This window comes from Achroia grisella, unplaced genomic scaffold (assembly GCF_030625045.1).
Source record: "Achroia grisella isolate CSIRO2021 unplaced genomic scaffold, CSIRO_AGI_Agris_v1 utg673, whole genome shotgun sequence".
In the NCBI taxonomy this organism is placed as follows: Eukaryota; Metazoa; Arthropoda; class Insecta; order Lepidoptera; family Pyralidae; genus Achroia; species Achroia grisella.
In genome coordinates, this window is record NW_026712990.1 from 31,177 (window position 1) to 49,970 (window position 18,794).

Genomic DNA, 18,794 nt, shown 5'->3' on the forward strand with positions numbered 1-18,794 from the left:
GTACTGGACGGAAAGTAATATTGTATGAAAACGTCGAACATTACCAATTTACGTTGACCCCTTTACACCAGTGTCGATAACTAGCAAACTTCAAATATTGCATTGAGCGGTAAACACTAGTTGCTATAATTAAGATTCTGTCTAAAATATACTCGTACTTATAACTAGGAGTATAGTCGAATTTCGTATTTATTATGTTATTAACTGAGATTTGGTATTCATTATTGTTTCAATATTTAGCGCACATCGATAGTGTAAGATCATTGTTTTTATAAATAATTATTAAACTGACGGTAGACTTGACATATCAACATCATTCATCGTTCATTCATTAACCTTATTATTATAACTAATATATCTAATATTTTATATATTATACTATATTATACCATTTTTGAATTTTATATATTGTACCATCTATTTTTTAAGTATTTGTAATGCAAACCAGTATAATCATCATCATCATCAATATCAATATTCATTCTTCATTTTTATTCTCATTTTTCATTCTTCATTCTCCATTATTCATTCTTCATTTTCAGTCATTTTTTATTCTCATTAATCATTCAACCTTCCTTCATCATTCATTCTTTATTCATCATTCATTCATAATTCATGTTCATACATCATATGAATGAACGATGAATGAATGCTGAATGAAGAATGAATGATGAATGAAAAATGAATGAAAAATGAATGATGAATGAATGATGAATGAATGATGAATGAATGATGAATGAATGATGAATAAATGATGAATGAATGATGAATGAATGATGAATGAATGATGAATGAATGATGAATGAATGATGAATGAATGATGAATGAATGATGAATGAATGATGAATGAATGATGAATGAATGATGAATGAATGAATGATGAATGATGAATGAATGATGAATGAATGATGAATGAATGATGAATGAATGATGAATGAATGATGAATGAATGATGAATGAATGATGAATGACTGATGAATGAATGATGTCTGATGAAGAATGAATGATGAATGAATGATGAATGAATGATGAATGTATGATGAATGAATGATGAATGAATGATGAATGAATGATGAATGAATGATGAATGAATGATGAATGAATGATGAATGAATGATGAATGAATGATGAATGAATGGATGACCTAGGAAGTTCAAATTTGGCATGCGGATAGGTGAATATAAAGGAAAAAATCTGAAACTGGTAAATTGTTATCATTTTACTATAATTTTTCACTTTAATTGATTTTATTTCAACTTATATTGGACGAATACTAAAATTCTATGAAAACGTCGATAACCACCAATTGACATTGATCCCTGGCAAAATAGATCATCTTGTACTGGACGGAAAGTAATATTGTATGAAAACGTCGAACATTACCAATTTACGTTGACCCCTTTACACCAGTGTCGATAACTAGCAAACTTCAAATATTGCATTGAGCGGTAAACACTAGTTGCTATAATTTAGATTCTGTCTAAAATATACTCGTACTTATAACTAGGAGTATAGTCGAATTTCGTATTTATTATGTTATTAACTGAGATTTGGTATTAATTCTTGTTTCAATATTTAGCGCACATCGATAGTGTAAGATCATTGTTTTTATAAATAATTATTAAACTGACGGTAGACTTGACATATCAACATCATTCATCGTTCATTCATTAACCTTATTATTATAACTAATATATCTAATATTTTATATATTATACTATATTATACCATTTTTGAATTTTATATATTGTACCATCTATTTTTTAAGTATTTGTAATGCAAACCAGTATAATAACCTTTAATCATCATCATCATCAATATCAATATTCATTCTTCATTTTTATTCTCATTCCTCATTCTTCGTTCTCCATTAATTCTTCATTTTCAGTCATTTTTTATTCTCATTCATCATTCAACCTTCCTTCATCATTCATTCTTCAGTCATTATAGTAAAATGATAACAATTTACCAGTTTCAGATTTTTTCCTTTATATTCACCTATCCGCATGCCAAATTTGAACTTCCTAGGTCATCCATTCATTCATCATTCATTCATCATTCATTCATCATTCATTCATCATTCATTCATCATTCATTCATCATTCATTCATCATTCATATCATTCATTCATTTCATCATTCATTCTTCATTCTTCATTCATTCTTCAGTCATTCATCATTCATTCATAATTCATGTTCATACATCATATGAATAAATGATGAATGAATGATGAATAAATGATTAATTAATGATGAATGAAGAATGATGGATGAACGAAGAATGAAAGATGAATGAAGAATGAATGATGAGTGAATGATGAGTGAATGATAAATGAATGATGAATGAATGATGAATAAATGATGAATGAATGATGAATGAATGATGAATGAATGATGAATGAATGATGAATGAATGATGAATGAATGATGAATGAATGATGAATGAATGATGAATGAATGATGAATGACTGATGAATTAATGATGAATGAATGATGAATGAATGATGAATGAATGATGAATGAATGAAGAATGAATGATGAATGAATGATGAATGAATGATGAATGAATGATGAATGAATGATGAATGAATGATGAATGAATGATGAATGAATGATGAATGAATGATGAATGAATGATGAATGAATGAATGATGAATGATGAAAGATAAATGATGAATGAATAATAAATGAAGAATTATTGATGAATAAGGAATTAATTATGAATGAAGAATGAATGATGAATGAATGTTGAATGAAGAATGAATGATGAATGAATGTTGAATGAAGAATGAATGATGAATGATGAACGAATATTGAACGAATGATGAATGATGAATAATTGATGAATGAATGATGCATGAATGGATGACCTAGGAAGTTCAAATTTGGCATGCGGATAGGTGAATATAAAGGAAAAAATCTGAAACTGGTAAATTGTTATCATTTTACTATAATTTTTCACTTTAATTGATTTTATTTCAACTTATACTGGACGAATACTAAAATTCTATGAAAACGTCGATAACCACCAATTGACATTGATCCCTGGCAAAATAGCTCATCTTGTACTGGACGGAAAGTAATATTGTATGAAAACGTCGAACATTACCAATTTACGTTGACCCCTTTACACCAGTGTCGATAACTAGCAAACTTCAAATATTGCATTGAGCGGTAAACACTAGTTGCTATAATTAAGATTCTGTCTAAAATATACTCGTACTTATAACTAGGAGTATAGTCGAATTTCGTATTTATTATGTTATTAACTGAGATTTGGTATTCATTATTGTTTCAATATTTAGCGCACATCGATAGTGTAAGATCATTGTTTTTATAAATAATTATTCAATAATAGGCATTTCGTTATAGGGCGCCGCGGCGCCGTGTGGGAGCGGTGCGATAAAACGTTGACGAGAACCTGTCGGAGCGAATGGCAACCGCCCTCATATGTCTCAATGTTTTGTTTCTCGATATTTAACCTATAAGGTTACGTTTTATGCTACGAAATGCATAGTTTTCTTAAATTATTTTATCAAAAATAATTTGGTATTAATTTAGTTATAAATAAGTACCTCGTATAATTTATGTATGTACAAAAAGTAATGATATCCCATCAAAAACATAAATGTGAAATGATAGCCGAGTTTAATATTATGATATATGCCTTGATTGTTGACTTCTACGACAAAAGAGATGAGATCTAAATGGGTGCCAAGTTCAATGGTCTGTCCTGAAATGTATTTATAACAATATAAAATATCATTTCTTCTTATAACTTAGGATAATATACTGTAGCCTAAGGTCTAACTTGGCTAGTTTTCATTATTCATTCTAAATTTTCAGTCATTTTTTTTTCTCATTCATCATTCAACCTTCCTTCATCATTCATTCTTCAGTCATCATTCATTCATCATTCATCATTCAGTCATAATTCATGTTCATACATCATATGAATGAACGATGAATGAATGCTGAATGAAGAATGAATGATGAATGAACGATGAATGATGAATGATGAATGAATGATGAATGAAGAATGAATGATGAATGATGACTGAATCATGACTGAATGATGACTGAATGATAGATGATGAATGAATGATGAATAAATGATGAATGAAAGATGAATGAATGAAAAATGATGATGAATGAATGATGAATGAATGATGAATGAATGATGAATGAAGAATTTTGAATGATGAATGAATGATGGATGAATGATGAATGAATGATGAATGATGAATGAATGGATGACCTAGGAAGTTCAAATTTGGCATGCGGATAGGTGAATATAAAGGAAAAAATCTGAAACTGGTAAATTGGTATAATTTTACTATAATTTTTCACTTTAATTGATTTTATTTCAACTTGTACTGGACGAATACTAAAATTCTATGAAAACGTCGATAACCACCAATTGACATTGATCCCTGGCAAAATAGCTCATCTTGTACTGGACGGAAAGTAATATTGTATGAAAACGTCGAACATTACCAATTTACGTTGACCCCTTTACACCAGTGTCGATAACTAGCAAACTTCAAATATTGCATTGAGCGGTAAACACTAGTTGCTATAATTAAGATTCTGTCTAAAATATACTCGTACTTATAACTAGGAGTATAGTCGAATTTCGTATTTATTATGTTATTAACTGAGATTTGGTATTCATTATTGTTTCAATATTTAGCGCACATCGATAGTGTAAGATCATTGTTTTTATAAATAATTATTAAACTGACGGTAGACTTGACATATCAACATCATTCATCGTTCATTCATTAACCTTATTATTATAACTAATATATCTAATATTTTATATATTATACTATATTATACCATTTTTGAATTTTATATATTGTACCATCTATTTTTTAAGTATTTGTAATGCAAACCAGTATAATAACCTTTAATCATCATCATCATCAATATCAATATTCATTCTTCATTTTCAGTCATTTTTTATTCTCATTCATCATTCAACCTTTCTTTCATCATTCATTCATCATTCATTCATCATTCATGCATCATTCATTCATAATTCATTCATCATTCATTCATAATTCGTTCATCATTCGTTCATCATTCAATGATGAATGAATGATGAATGACTGAATGAGGAAAGAATGAATGATGAATGATGAATGAATGATGATTGATGAATGAATGAATGATGAATGAATGATGATTGATGAATGAATGAATGATGAATGAATGATGAATGAATGATGAATGAATGATGAATGAATGATGAATGAATGATGAATGAATGATGAATGAATGATGAATGAACGATGAATGAATGATGAATGAATGGATGACCTAGGAAGTTCAAATTTGGCATGCGGATAGGTGAATATAAAGGAAAAAATCTGAAACTGGTAAATTGTTATCATTTTACTATAATTTTTCACTTTAATTGATTTTATTTCAACTTGTACTGGACGAATACTAAAATTCTATGAAAACGTCGATAACCACCAATTGACATTGATCCCTGGCAAAATAGCTCATCTTGTACTGGACGGAAAGTAATATTGTATGAAAACGTCGAACATTACCAATTTACGTTGACCCCTTTACACCAGTGTCGATAACTAGCAAACTTCAAATATTGCATTGAGCGGTAAACACTAGTTGCTATAATTAAGATTCTGTCTAAAATATACTCGTACTTATAACTAGGAGTATAGTCGAATTTCGTATTTATTATGTTATTAACTGAGATTTGGTATTCATTATTGTTTCAATATTTAGCGCACATCGATAGTGTAAGATCATTGTTTTTATAAATAATTATTAAACTGACGGTAGACTTGACATATCAACATCATTCATCGTTCATTCATTAACCTTATTATTATAACTAATATATCTAATATTTTATATATTATACTATATTATACCATTTTTGAATTTTATATATTGTACCATCTATTTTTTAAGTATTTGTAATGCAAACCAGTATAATAACCTTTAATCATCATCATCATCAATATCAATATTCATTCTTCAATATTCATTCTTCATTTTCAGTCATTTTTTATTCTCATTCATCATTCAACCTTTCTTCATCATTCATTATTCAGTCATCATTCATTCATCATTCATCATTCATTCATAATTCATGTTCATACATCATATGAATGAATGATGAATGAATGATGAATGATGAATGAATGATGAATGAATGATGAATGAAGAATGAATGATGAATGAAAAATGAATGAAAAATGAATGATGAATGAATGATGAATGAATGATGAATGAATGATGAATGAATGATGAATAAATGATGAATGAATGATGAATGAATGATGAATGAATGATGAATGAATGATGAATGAATGATGAATGAATGATGAATGAATGATGAATGAATGATGAATGAATGATGAATGAATGATGAATGAATAATGAATGAATGATGAATGAATGATGAATGAATGATGAATGAATGATGAATGAATGATGAATGAAATGAATGTATGATGAATGAATGTATGATGAATGATGAATGAATGATGAATGAATGATGAATGAATGATGAATGAATGATGAATGAATGATGAATGAATGATGAATGAATGATGAATGAATGATGAATGACTGATGAATGAATGATGAATGAATGATGAATGAATGAAGAATGAATGATGAATGAATGATGAATGAATGATGAATGAATGATGAATGAATGATGAATGAATGATGAATGAATGATGAATGAATGATGAATGATGAATGAATGATGAATGAATGATGAATGAATGATGAATGAATGATGAATGAATGATGAATGATGAATGAATGATGAATGAATGGATGACCTAGGAAGTTCAAATTTGGCATGCGGATAGGTGAATATAAAGGAAAAAATCTGAAACTGGTAAATTGTTATCATTTTACTATAATTTTTCACTTTAATTGATTTTATTTCAACTTGTACTGGACGAATACTAAAATTCTATGAAAACGTCGATAACCACCAATTGACATTGATCCCTGGCAAAATAGATCATCTTGTACTGGACGGAAAGTAATATTGTATGAAAACGTCGAACATTACCAATTTACGTTGACCCCTTCACACCAGTGTCGATAACTAGCAAACTTCAAATATTGCATTGAGCGGTAAACACTAGTTGCTATAATTAAGATTCTGTCTAAAATATACTCGTACTTATAACTAGGAGTATAGTCGAATTTCGTATTTATTATGTTATTAACTGAGATTTGGTATTCATTATTGTTTCAATATTTAGCGCACATCGATAGTGTAAGATCATTGTTTTTATAAATAATTATTAAACTGACGGTAGACTTGACATATCAACATCATTCATCGTTCATTCATTAACCTTATTATTATAACTAATATATCTAATATTTTATATATTATACTATATTATACCATTTTTGAATTTTATATATTGTACCATCTATTTTTTAAGTATTTGTAATGCAAACCAGTATAATAACCTTTAATCATCATCATCATCAATATCAATATTCATTCTTCATTTTTATTCTCCATTATTCATTCTTCATTTTCAGTCATTTTTTATTCTCATTCATTCATCATTCATTTTTCATTCATCATTCATTCTTCATTCATCATTCATTCATCATTCATCATTCATTCATAATTCATGTTCATACATCATATGAATAAATGATGAATGAATGATGAATGAATGATGAATGAATGATGAATGAATGATGAATGAATGATGAATGAATGATGAATGAATGATGAATGAATGATGAATGACTGAAGAATGAATGAAGAATGAATGATGATTGACTGAAGAATGATTGATGAATGAATGATGAATGAATGATGAATGAATGATGAATGAATGATGAATGAATGATGAATGAATGATGAATGAATGATGAATGAATGATGAATGAACGATGAATGAATGATGAATGAATGATGAATGAATGATGAATGAATGATGAATGAATGATGAATGAAGAATGAATGATAAGTGATGAATGATTAATGAATGATGAAAGATGAATGATGAATGATGAATGATGAATGAATGATGAAAGAATGCATGATGAATGATTAATGAATTATGAATGAAGAATGAATGATGAATGACTGATGAATGAATGATGAATGATTAATGAATGATGAATGAATGATGAATGAATGATGAACGAATGATGAATGAATGATGAATGAATGATGAATGAATGATGAATGAATGATGAATGAATGATGAATGAATGATGAATGAATGATGAATGAATGATGAATGAATGATGAATGAATGGATGACCTAGGAAGTTCAAATTTGGCATGCGGATAGGTGAATATAAAGGAAAAAATCTGAAACTGGTAAATTGTTATCATTTTACTATAATTTTTCACTTTAATTGATTTTATTTCAACTTATACTGGACGAATATTAAAATTCTATGAAAACGTCGATAACCACCAATTGACATTGATCCCTGGCAATATAGCTCATCTTGTACTGGACGGAAAGTAATATTGTATGAAAACGTCGAACATTACCAATTTACGTTGACCCCTTTACACCAGTGTCGATAACTAGCAAACTTCAAATATTGCATTGAGCGGTAAACACTAGTTGCTATAATTAAGATTCTGTCTAAAATATACTCGTACTTATAACTAGGAGTATAGTCGAATTTCGTATTTATTATGTTATTAACTGAGATTTGGTATTCATTATTGTTTCAATATTTAGCGCACATCGATAGTGTAAGATCATTGTTTTTATAAATAATTATTAAACTGACGGTAGACTTGACATATCAACATCATTCATCGTTCATTCATTAACCTTATTATTATAACTAATATATCTAATATTTTATATATTATACTATATTATACCATTTTTGAATTTTATATATTGTACCATCTATTTTTTAAGTATTTGTAATGCAAACCAGTATAATAACCTTTAATCATCATCATCATCAATATCAATATTCATTCTTCATTTTTATTCTCATTTTTCATTCTTCATTCTCCATTATTCATTCTTCATTTTCAGTCATTTTTTATTCTCATTAATCATTCAACCTTCCTTCATCATTCATTCTTTATTCATCATTCATTCATAATTCATGTTCATACATCATATGATGAATGAATGATGAATGAATGAATGAATGAAATTGATGAATGAATGATGAATGAATGATGAATGAATGATGAATGAATGATGAATGAATGATGAATGAATGATGAATGAATGATGAATGAATGATGAATGAACGATGAATGATGAATGAATGATGAATGAATGATGAACGAATGATGAATGAATGATGAATGAATGATGAATGAATGATGAATGAATGATGAATGAATGGATGACCTAGGAAGTTCAAATTTGGCATGCGGATAGGTGAATATAAAGGAAAAAATCTGAAACTGGTAAATTGTTATCATTTTACTATAATTTTTCACTTTAATTGATTTTATTTCAACTTATACTGGACGAATACTAAAATTCTATGAAAACGTCGATAACCACCAATTGACATTGATCCCTGGCAAAATAGATCATCTTGTACTGGACGGAAAGTAATATTGTATGAAAACGTCGATACATTACCAATTTACGTTGACCCCTTCACACCAGTGTCGATAACTAGCAAACTTCAAATATTGCATTGAGCGGTAAACACTAGTTGCTATAATTTAGATTCTGTCTAAAATATACTCGTACTTATAACTAGGAGTATAGTCGAATTTCGTATTTATTATGTTATTAACTGAGATTTGGTATTCATTATTGTTTCAATATTTAGCGCACATCGATATTGTAAGATCATTGTTTTTATAAATAATTATTAAACTGACGGTAGACTTGACATATCAACATCATTCATCGTTCATTCATTAACCTTATTATTATAACTAATATATCTAATATTTTATATATTATATATATTATACTATATTATACTGGTTTGCATTACAAATACTTAAAAAATAGATGGTACGATATATAAAATTCAAAAATGGTATAATATAGTATAATATATATAATATTAGATATATTAGTTATAATAATAAGGTTAATGAATGAACGATGAATGATGTTGATATGTCAAGTCTACCGTCAGTTTAATAATTATTTATAAAAACAATGATCTTACACTATCGATGTGCGCTAAATATTGAAACAATAATGAATACCAAATCTCAGTTAATAACATAATAAATACGAAATTCGACTATACTCCTAGTTATAAGTACGAGTATATTTTAGACAGAATCTGAATTATAGCAACTAGTGTTTACCGCTCAATGCAATATTTGAAGTTTGCTAGTTATCGACACTGGTGTAAAGGGGTCAACGTAAATTGGTAATGTTCGACGTTTTCATACAATATTACTTTCCGTCCAGTACAAGATGAGCTATTTTGCCAGGGATCAATGTCAATTGGTGGTTATCGACGTTTTCATAGAATTTTAGTAGTCGTCCAGTATAAGTTGAAATAAAATCAATTAAAGTGAAAAATTATAGTAAAATGATAACAATTTACCAGTTTCAGATTTTTTCCTTTATATTCACCTATCCGCATGCCAAATTTGAACTTCCTAGGTCATTCATTCATTCATCATTCATTCATCATTCATCATTCATTCATCATTCATTCATCATTCATTCATCATTCATTCATCATTCATTCATCATTCATCATTCATTCATCATTCATCATTCATTCATCATTCATTCATCATTCATTCATCATTTATCATTTATTCTAAATTCATCATTCATTCTTAATTCATCACTCATTCTTCATTCAACATTCATTCATCATTCATCATTCATCATTCATCATTCATCATTCATCATTCATTCATCATTCATTAATCATTCATTCTTCAGTCATTCATCATTCATTCTTCAGTCATTCATCATTCATTCATCATTCATTCATCATTCATTCATCATTCATTCATCATTCATTCATCATTCATTCATCATTCATTCATCATTAATTCATCATTCATTCATCATTCATTCATCATTCATTCATCATTCATTCATCATTCATTCATCATTCATTCATCATTCATTCATCATTCATTCATCATTCATTCATCATTCATTCATCATTCATTCATCATTCATTCATCATTCATTCATCATTCATTTATCATTCATTCATCAATCATTCTTCAGTCAATCATCATTCATTCTTCATTCATTCTTCAGTCATTCATCATTCATTCATCATTCATTCATCATTCATTCATCATTCATTCATCATTCATTCATCATTCATTCATCATTTATTCATATGATGTATGAACATGAATTATGAATGAATGATGAATAAAGAATGAATGATGAAGGAAGGTTGAATGATTAATGAGAATAAAAAATGACTGAAAATGAAGAATGAATAATGGAGAATGAAGAATGAGGAATGAGAATAAAAATGAAGAATGAATATTGATATTGATGATGATGATGATTAAAGGTTATTATACTGGTTTGCATTACAAATACTTAAAAAATAGATGGTACAATATATAAAATTCAAAAATGGTATAATATAGTATAATATATAAAATATTAGATATATTAGTTATAATAATAAGGTTAATGAATGAACGATGAATGATGTTGATATGTCAAGTCTACCGTCAGTTTAATAATTATTTATAAAAACAATGATCTTACACTATCGATGTGCGCTAAATATTGAAACAATAATGAATACCAAATCTCAGTTAATAACATAATAAATACGAAATTCGACTATACTCCTAGTTATAAGTACGAGTATATTTTAGACAGAATCTTAATTATAGCAACTAGTGTTTACCGCTCAATGCAATATTTGAAGTTTGCTAGTTATCGACACTGGTGTAAAGGGGTCAACGTAAATTGGTAATGTTCGACGTTTTCATACAATATTACTTTCCGTCCAGTACAAGATGAGCTATTTTGCCAGGGATCAATGTCAATTGGTGGTTATCGACGTTTTCATAGAATTTTAGTATTCGTCCAGTATAAGTTGAAATAAAATCAATTAAAGTGAAAAATTATAGTAAAATGATAACAATTTACCAGTTTCAGATTTTTTCCTTTTTTTTCACTTTATCCGCATGCCAAATTTGAACTTCCTAAGTCATCTGGAAGTGGGTTATAAATTTTGATCTATAGTTGATCAGTGATAAAAATGACGATTTTTGGACATTAATATCTAAATAAACTGTTTGAGATATGTTTATGAAATTTGGAATACATATTTATCTCGCAAGTCTCAATATATGAACCAAATTTGACAGGTTTATGTAAAAGAGTTTTTGAGTTATGAGGGGGTCAAAAATGGCTCCAAATGGTTCGTGTAAATATACACACGGTGCTGCTCGCCAGTTTACTTGAAACTCGGCTTGACACGCTACCGCGTGTCTAGATAATATACACCTAATTGAGCAACGAGCAAACACGAAACAGTTAAAATATGTATGAAAGAATTATTCCTCTTTAAATGATCTAAAAAAATGTCCGCAACCGTATATGTATATCTTTTAAGATTGACTCACTATGGGGCCGTTCAAGTATTACGTAAGCACTATAGGGGGGCGGGGGGTATTTTCTTTGCTTATTTTGGATGACATGGGGGTGGGGGAGTCTGTATGATGATTACGTCATCGGTCGTAATTTACTTTTTTACACGAATGGCAACCCTCACATTGTCTTTGCTAAAAAAAACAATACATTAATTGAGAGATGTTTACGTAAGCATGGGGGGAGGGGGTAAGAGCTTTGCTTACTTTTGCTGACAACGGGGGATGGGGGTAAATAATTGTGATTAATCTGCTTACGTAATACTTGAACAGCCCCTATAACCTTTTTTATGGTAATCAAATTTGTTCGAAATTAATGCATTAATGCCAATTATTTCCCAAAGAGTTTTATATCAACGTAATATGAATCCTTATACAAATGTATGGCAATCAAAAGATAATCGCGATAATGTTTTTGACAACCACGCGAAGCCGCGAGCACAGCTAGTCTAGTATATATAACTCAAAGATGACTGACGTAGTGATCTATCAACGCACAGCCCAAACCACTGAACGAATCGGGCTGAAATTTAGCATGCAGGTAGATGTTATGACGTAGGCATCCGCTAAGAAAGGATTTTGATTAATTCTACCCCCAAGGGGATAAAATAGGGGATGAAAGTTTGTACGAAACTTTCTCAATTTTAAACCGATCGGGCTGAGACTTTGCACGCATGACTACTATGACGTAGGCATCCCCTAAGAAAGGATTTTGATAAATTCCACCCCTAAGAGGATAAATAAACGCGAGCGAAGCCGCGGGCAAAAGCTAGTTAATAATAAAGTAAACGCTAAAGTATATAATTTATGATTGGCCCTTATACTATAAAATATATATATATATATGTTTTCAGGTATATATTATCACCACGCGTTCCCGGGAAGAATCAAACGGATGATCAACCTGGACCCGGAGCCGCCGTGTGGAAACCAATACTATATAGATTACTCTTACATCGAATCTTGGTTCACGTACCACCACGAAAGTTATTACGACAACTATCATAAGTAAGTTCTAGAAATTTCTACAACACTTCAGTTAAATAGAAAAATGGCAGTATTCAGAATGTACATTTTTTACAAGAATTAATCAACCCTCCACGAATCCATGGCCATTCCAACCTCTCGGTTATACTGGCCGAGTCTGCGGGGCATGCGCGCTGAAAAGCACGCATTCTCTTGACCCCTACAAATTATTTCTACTCCTGTCCTCTCTGTCGCTTTCTCCCCCTTCTGGGGCAGCGGACGAAACTTCTACGGCTTCGGTGCCGGGCAGCACTACGTCTTCAGCGGCTTCCCTCCTTAATCCTCTTTAATCCTCCTTAAATTCAAATTCAAATTCAAAATATCTTTATTCATGTCTATTACAGACTCTTATGATATGTCAAATCTACCGTCAGTTCGGAATGATATCGAGATGAGAAGAACTGACAAGAAACTCAGCTCGTATTTTTTTCAAATAATAGTGGAACATGTTTATGATAAATACAGTTATTAAAATTCAAATTTGGGAGAATAGAGTGACCTCCAGCATATGATATCGCAAAGAACAAAAAATTTAATCAGTGTTCACAACCTGAACAGACAAGTCCCCACAAGCAGCACCCGTTCACGAGTATGACGTATGAGCCAGTCATCATTGTACTCAACCATATTTGAGGGGGCACATCCACCCTCTTAAGACCCTCGAGGATTAAGGAGCACTTAATCCTCCTCATCTCTGTAATCAGTCGGAGACGCGGGTATAGAGTGATTCCCAGTAGAATCACTCTCTTTTGGTGGTCCTGATTAATCATTGGGTTCCAGTAGCCTACGCCTTTTAGGATGGTGTACTAGCCGCGTCTTGTACTTGGAGTACTGGTGTTTTATCACTTCGGCTACTGTGTTTGTGTTCAGATACTCATGAACCTCAGATATTTTTGCAAACCATGGCACATTTAGATGCTACTTCAGGATGTTATTTAGAGCCATTTGTGTTATGCTTATGTTGAAATTTGCAGTAGAACCCCACAATTGTATGCCATAGGTCCAAATGGATTTCAATACAGCCTCGGTGGTCTAGCGGTTTGCCACACCGCCTTACTTCGCGGGTTCGATTCCTCGCAGGGTACACACATTTGTATTCATTAGTATGATTGTTTGTATCGTACTGGTGTTTTCTATGTACATATAATATGTATTTATTTAAAAAAAAAAATGTATCCATGTATTTATATAGTAGTCTAGTACCCATAACACAAGCTCTGCTTAGCTTAGATGGCGCTGTGTGAATTGTCCTGAAATATTATTATTATTATAATACAGACATGTATAGGAGAAGTTTGTTGTCAAGGGATAATTTTGAATTTCTGCCGAGCAACCAATACATCTCATTGTTTTTTATTTGGTCTCAAGGCAAGCATTTAAAGTTTTTTTTTTTTTATATATATAATATAAATTTAAATTATTTTTTCCTTTAAAGTTATAAATTTACACAGAAGTATAATAAATCATTTTAAAAGTATTTAAATAATGATTAAGACGGCGCGGTTAATTTTATTGACTTATATAAAAAGAGGCAATTCTAGCTTCTAATTTTGAAAAATGTAATTTTTCTATTTAATCGACAATCTATTTTACGACGGTCTCAAACAAAAAAGTCCATCGTTTTAAATAAAAAAATGACGAAATTCCATTAAATTTTTCATCTTTCCTTTCAACCCCTTACAACCCTTTTTTTCTTTATTTATATTTCATGAACAGCCTAAAAATAAGTTTCAGTCCTCTAGAGTCAAAAATGACGATACGTCCATACAACTTTTCATCCCCCTTTTACCCCTTAAAACCCTTTTATAATCGTTCTCAGGGTCTAGATTCTAGACTATCTGTTTACCAAATTTCATTTAAATCTGTACAGTAGTTTTGGCGTGAAAGCAAGACAGACAGAAATAGTTACTTTCGCATTTATAATATTAGTAAAGATCTAACAATGCAGACAGAGTCGCGGAAAAGTAATAGTAATAAATAAAATCTTTTTTCTCACTAATCCAGACAGGAAGAGAAGCTGTACACGTATGAGCAAGCCGTCTCAGCCATGATGAAGGCCAGAAATCTCACCAGGGAACAGACAGAGCTGCTCCTGACCAGGTGTCTAGTGCCAGCCGAAAATGGACTCTATAGGTGAGGATATAGTAAATATATTAACTAGAAGCCTTTTTGACTAGGATAATAACAGTATAGAGAATAAAAATCATTTTAATTTTTTCAATATCTGCTGTTGTTTAGCCACAAAAACAAAATACTAATTTGACTCGTTGTCAACTGAAGAATTAGGAAAAAGTAAGTAGAAGCCCTGTATAATACAGCGCGTGCATTACACAGACTAGTACAAGTTTCCCATTTTACAGATCGTTCAGCTGTTAGTTTTAGTTAATTATGTTTTTAATTTTTGTGTTTTAACTCTAACAACAGCAGGTAATGAAAAAATACTAATAATAAGGACCTGTTTTGTGCAGATTTTTTTCTCTACAATTTTTATTTAAAACACTTTTTCATATTCCTTACCGTTATCAAATTATATTGAAAAAAGGCGTTTTTCAACCCTTTTTTTATTTTTTCATCCCTTTCCCGTTACCTTAAATCAAAATTTCTTTCTGAATATTATTCATGTATATGCATCAGAATCCGTTAAGTACTTTTCGCGTGAAAGAGTAATAAACCATACTCACAAACTTTCGTGTTTATAATATTACTAGCTGTGCCCGCGACTTCGTCCGCGTGGTATTTAACTTTATATTTCTAAAATAAAAGTAGCCTAAGTTATTCCTTATTAATACAGCTACCTGCCAGTAAAAGTCCCGTCAAAATCGGTCCAGCCATTTCGGAGCTTAGCCGGAACAGACAGACAAAAATTTTAACAAATATTATTTTGGTGTATGTATCGTATTTATATTCATATATATGCATGTAATAAAAAACGGTTATTTCAATATTACAAACAGACATTCCACCCACCTCGGCTTCGCCCGTGTGTACATGTATTATATATATAAACCTTCCTCTTCAATCACTCGTATCTATTAAAAAACCGCTTCAAAATCCGTTGCGTAGTTTTAAAGGTCTAAAATGCATACATAGGGACATACAGACAGCGACAGCGACTTTATTTTATACTATATAATCATGATAGATAGATAGATACTCGTAGATAGATAATCTAACGACATATTTCATCACATTCCTTTCAGAATGACCTTCCAACCCAGCATGCGGCGGATAACAGGCTCCGGCTTTCCAGAATACACGCTGACCTGTGCCATAACCACAGATCCACCCCGGTACTCAATCTGAACGCCACAAAGAGCATCCTCAACCCTGTGACTATAGAATTTTCTAGAAAAATTTTGCGACCGTTTGCTCTACCATCGACTGTTCATCGTACAGTTTATGTTGAAGGAAGACACGATGTACACATCACGCATCCGGAGTCACTAGTGCCTTACATACTCGAATTCTTGAATGGAGACAACAAGTCCAAATTGTGATGTTTAGTTTGTTTAATAAAGAAAATTCTGGAAGTTTCTGTGTTGTTATTAATAACTATCGATTGACCCCGATCTTGGAATTTTACTGATTTTAATTAAAGAAAATATTTATTTAATTTCCCTTTGGAGATTCAAAAAAGTCCATCTAGTGGTTCTTTTAAGAAAAAGTTAAAATCATATTACCTTTCTACTGCTATGTGATTAGTGTCATCATTGTATATATATCTTTGTAGTATTTATTGTTTGATTTAGTATATATTTATGTTTATCATATATTTATTATAAATGTAATTTTTTTGTTTAGGTATTCAAGTACATATTATATATTAATATATATATATATATTTTATCTTTATGTATATTGTATTAGTATCTGTATTTTGGACATTATATTTTTATGTTTAGTTTTAATTATTTATGACATTTTTATAAAAAATATTATTTGCACATTTTGACCCACTCAACACTTCCTATGCCACGCTCTATTGGGTTGACTGGAAGAGATCTCTTTTAGAGATAAGTCCTCCTTTGTTAACATTAGCTGTAATTAATATACTTACAAATGTATTTAAGTGCAATAAAGAATATTTATAAAATAATATTTCTAAAAAAAGTTTCATAGTTATTCTTCTTTTTTTTTCGGACTACTCTGATGCTGTTGGCCGAAGCTGGCCTTTACAGCTTCACCGGACGATAGGGAACGAGTGCAGATGACACTCCAAACCAAAGGAAGGACTTATGAAGCGGTGACAGATTAAAAAAGTACATACGACTAATGACAAGTGCTTAAAATTAAGTTTAAGATAAAGAATTTTACTAATCTATTCTAAAAAAGTTAAATATTATTAAAAAAGTTACTCATAGGGTACTTACAACATGTGAAAGTGCCAAATCGGTCGAGCCCATCCAAAATAACGAAAGCCGAAATATTTTTTTTATTATATATTTGTTGTAAGTATAGTTTAATGTTTCATATACATTTAGTGAAAATGATAGATAATCACTTACCATCAGGTGAGCAGCATGCTCGTTTGTTAAAAAAAAAAGAAAATATGTCAATTTCAAATTACAAACGCACAATTCAGAGGCAGCATCGCAGCCAAGTTATAATTCTGGATAATATCGCATTAATTTAAGTTGATTATTCTTTTTTTTAGTTACTTAGTATAATTAAATAATACTAAAAAATATATTCTAATCCAAGAATGAGCAACGCGCGGCCATCAGATCACTTGCGGCCCGCCAAGCATTTCTAAAATTACATTTAATTTTTTGACTTTCTCTCATCAATATATTATACAATTATCATAATAATAATTAGAAAATTAATCATAATAAAATACCAGTACATACTAAACCGAAGACATTTTTTCTGACGAGTTACTCACTGCACTGTTCTATACATATAAATAAAATTGTAGTGTCTGTTTGTAATATTGAAATAACCGTTTCTTACTACATGCATATGAATATAAATACGATACATACACCAAAATAACATTTTTTACAATTTTTGTCTGTCTGTCTGTCGGTTTGTTTGTTCCGGCTAATCTCTGAAAAGGCTGTACCGATTTTGACTGGACTTCTTTTAGCAGGTAGCTGATGTAATGAGTTACTTTTATTTTAGTAAAATAAGGTTAACTCCACGCGAACGAAGTCGCGAGTACAGCTAGTATG

The 18,794-nt window shown here is 30.2% G+C and overlaps 1 pseudogene; it reads left to right on the forward strand.

The window, feature by feature from the left end:
- Positions 1-17,117, forward strand: part of LOC131849979 (serine hydrolase-like protein 2) — a 39,097-nt pseudogene extending 21,980 nt beyond the window's left edge.
- Positions 17,118-18,794: the final 1,677 nt, after the last annotated feature.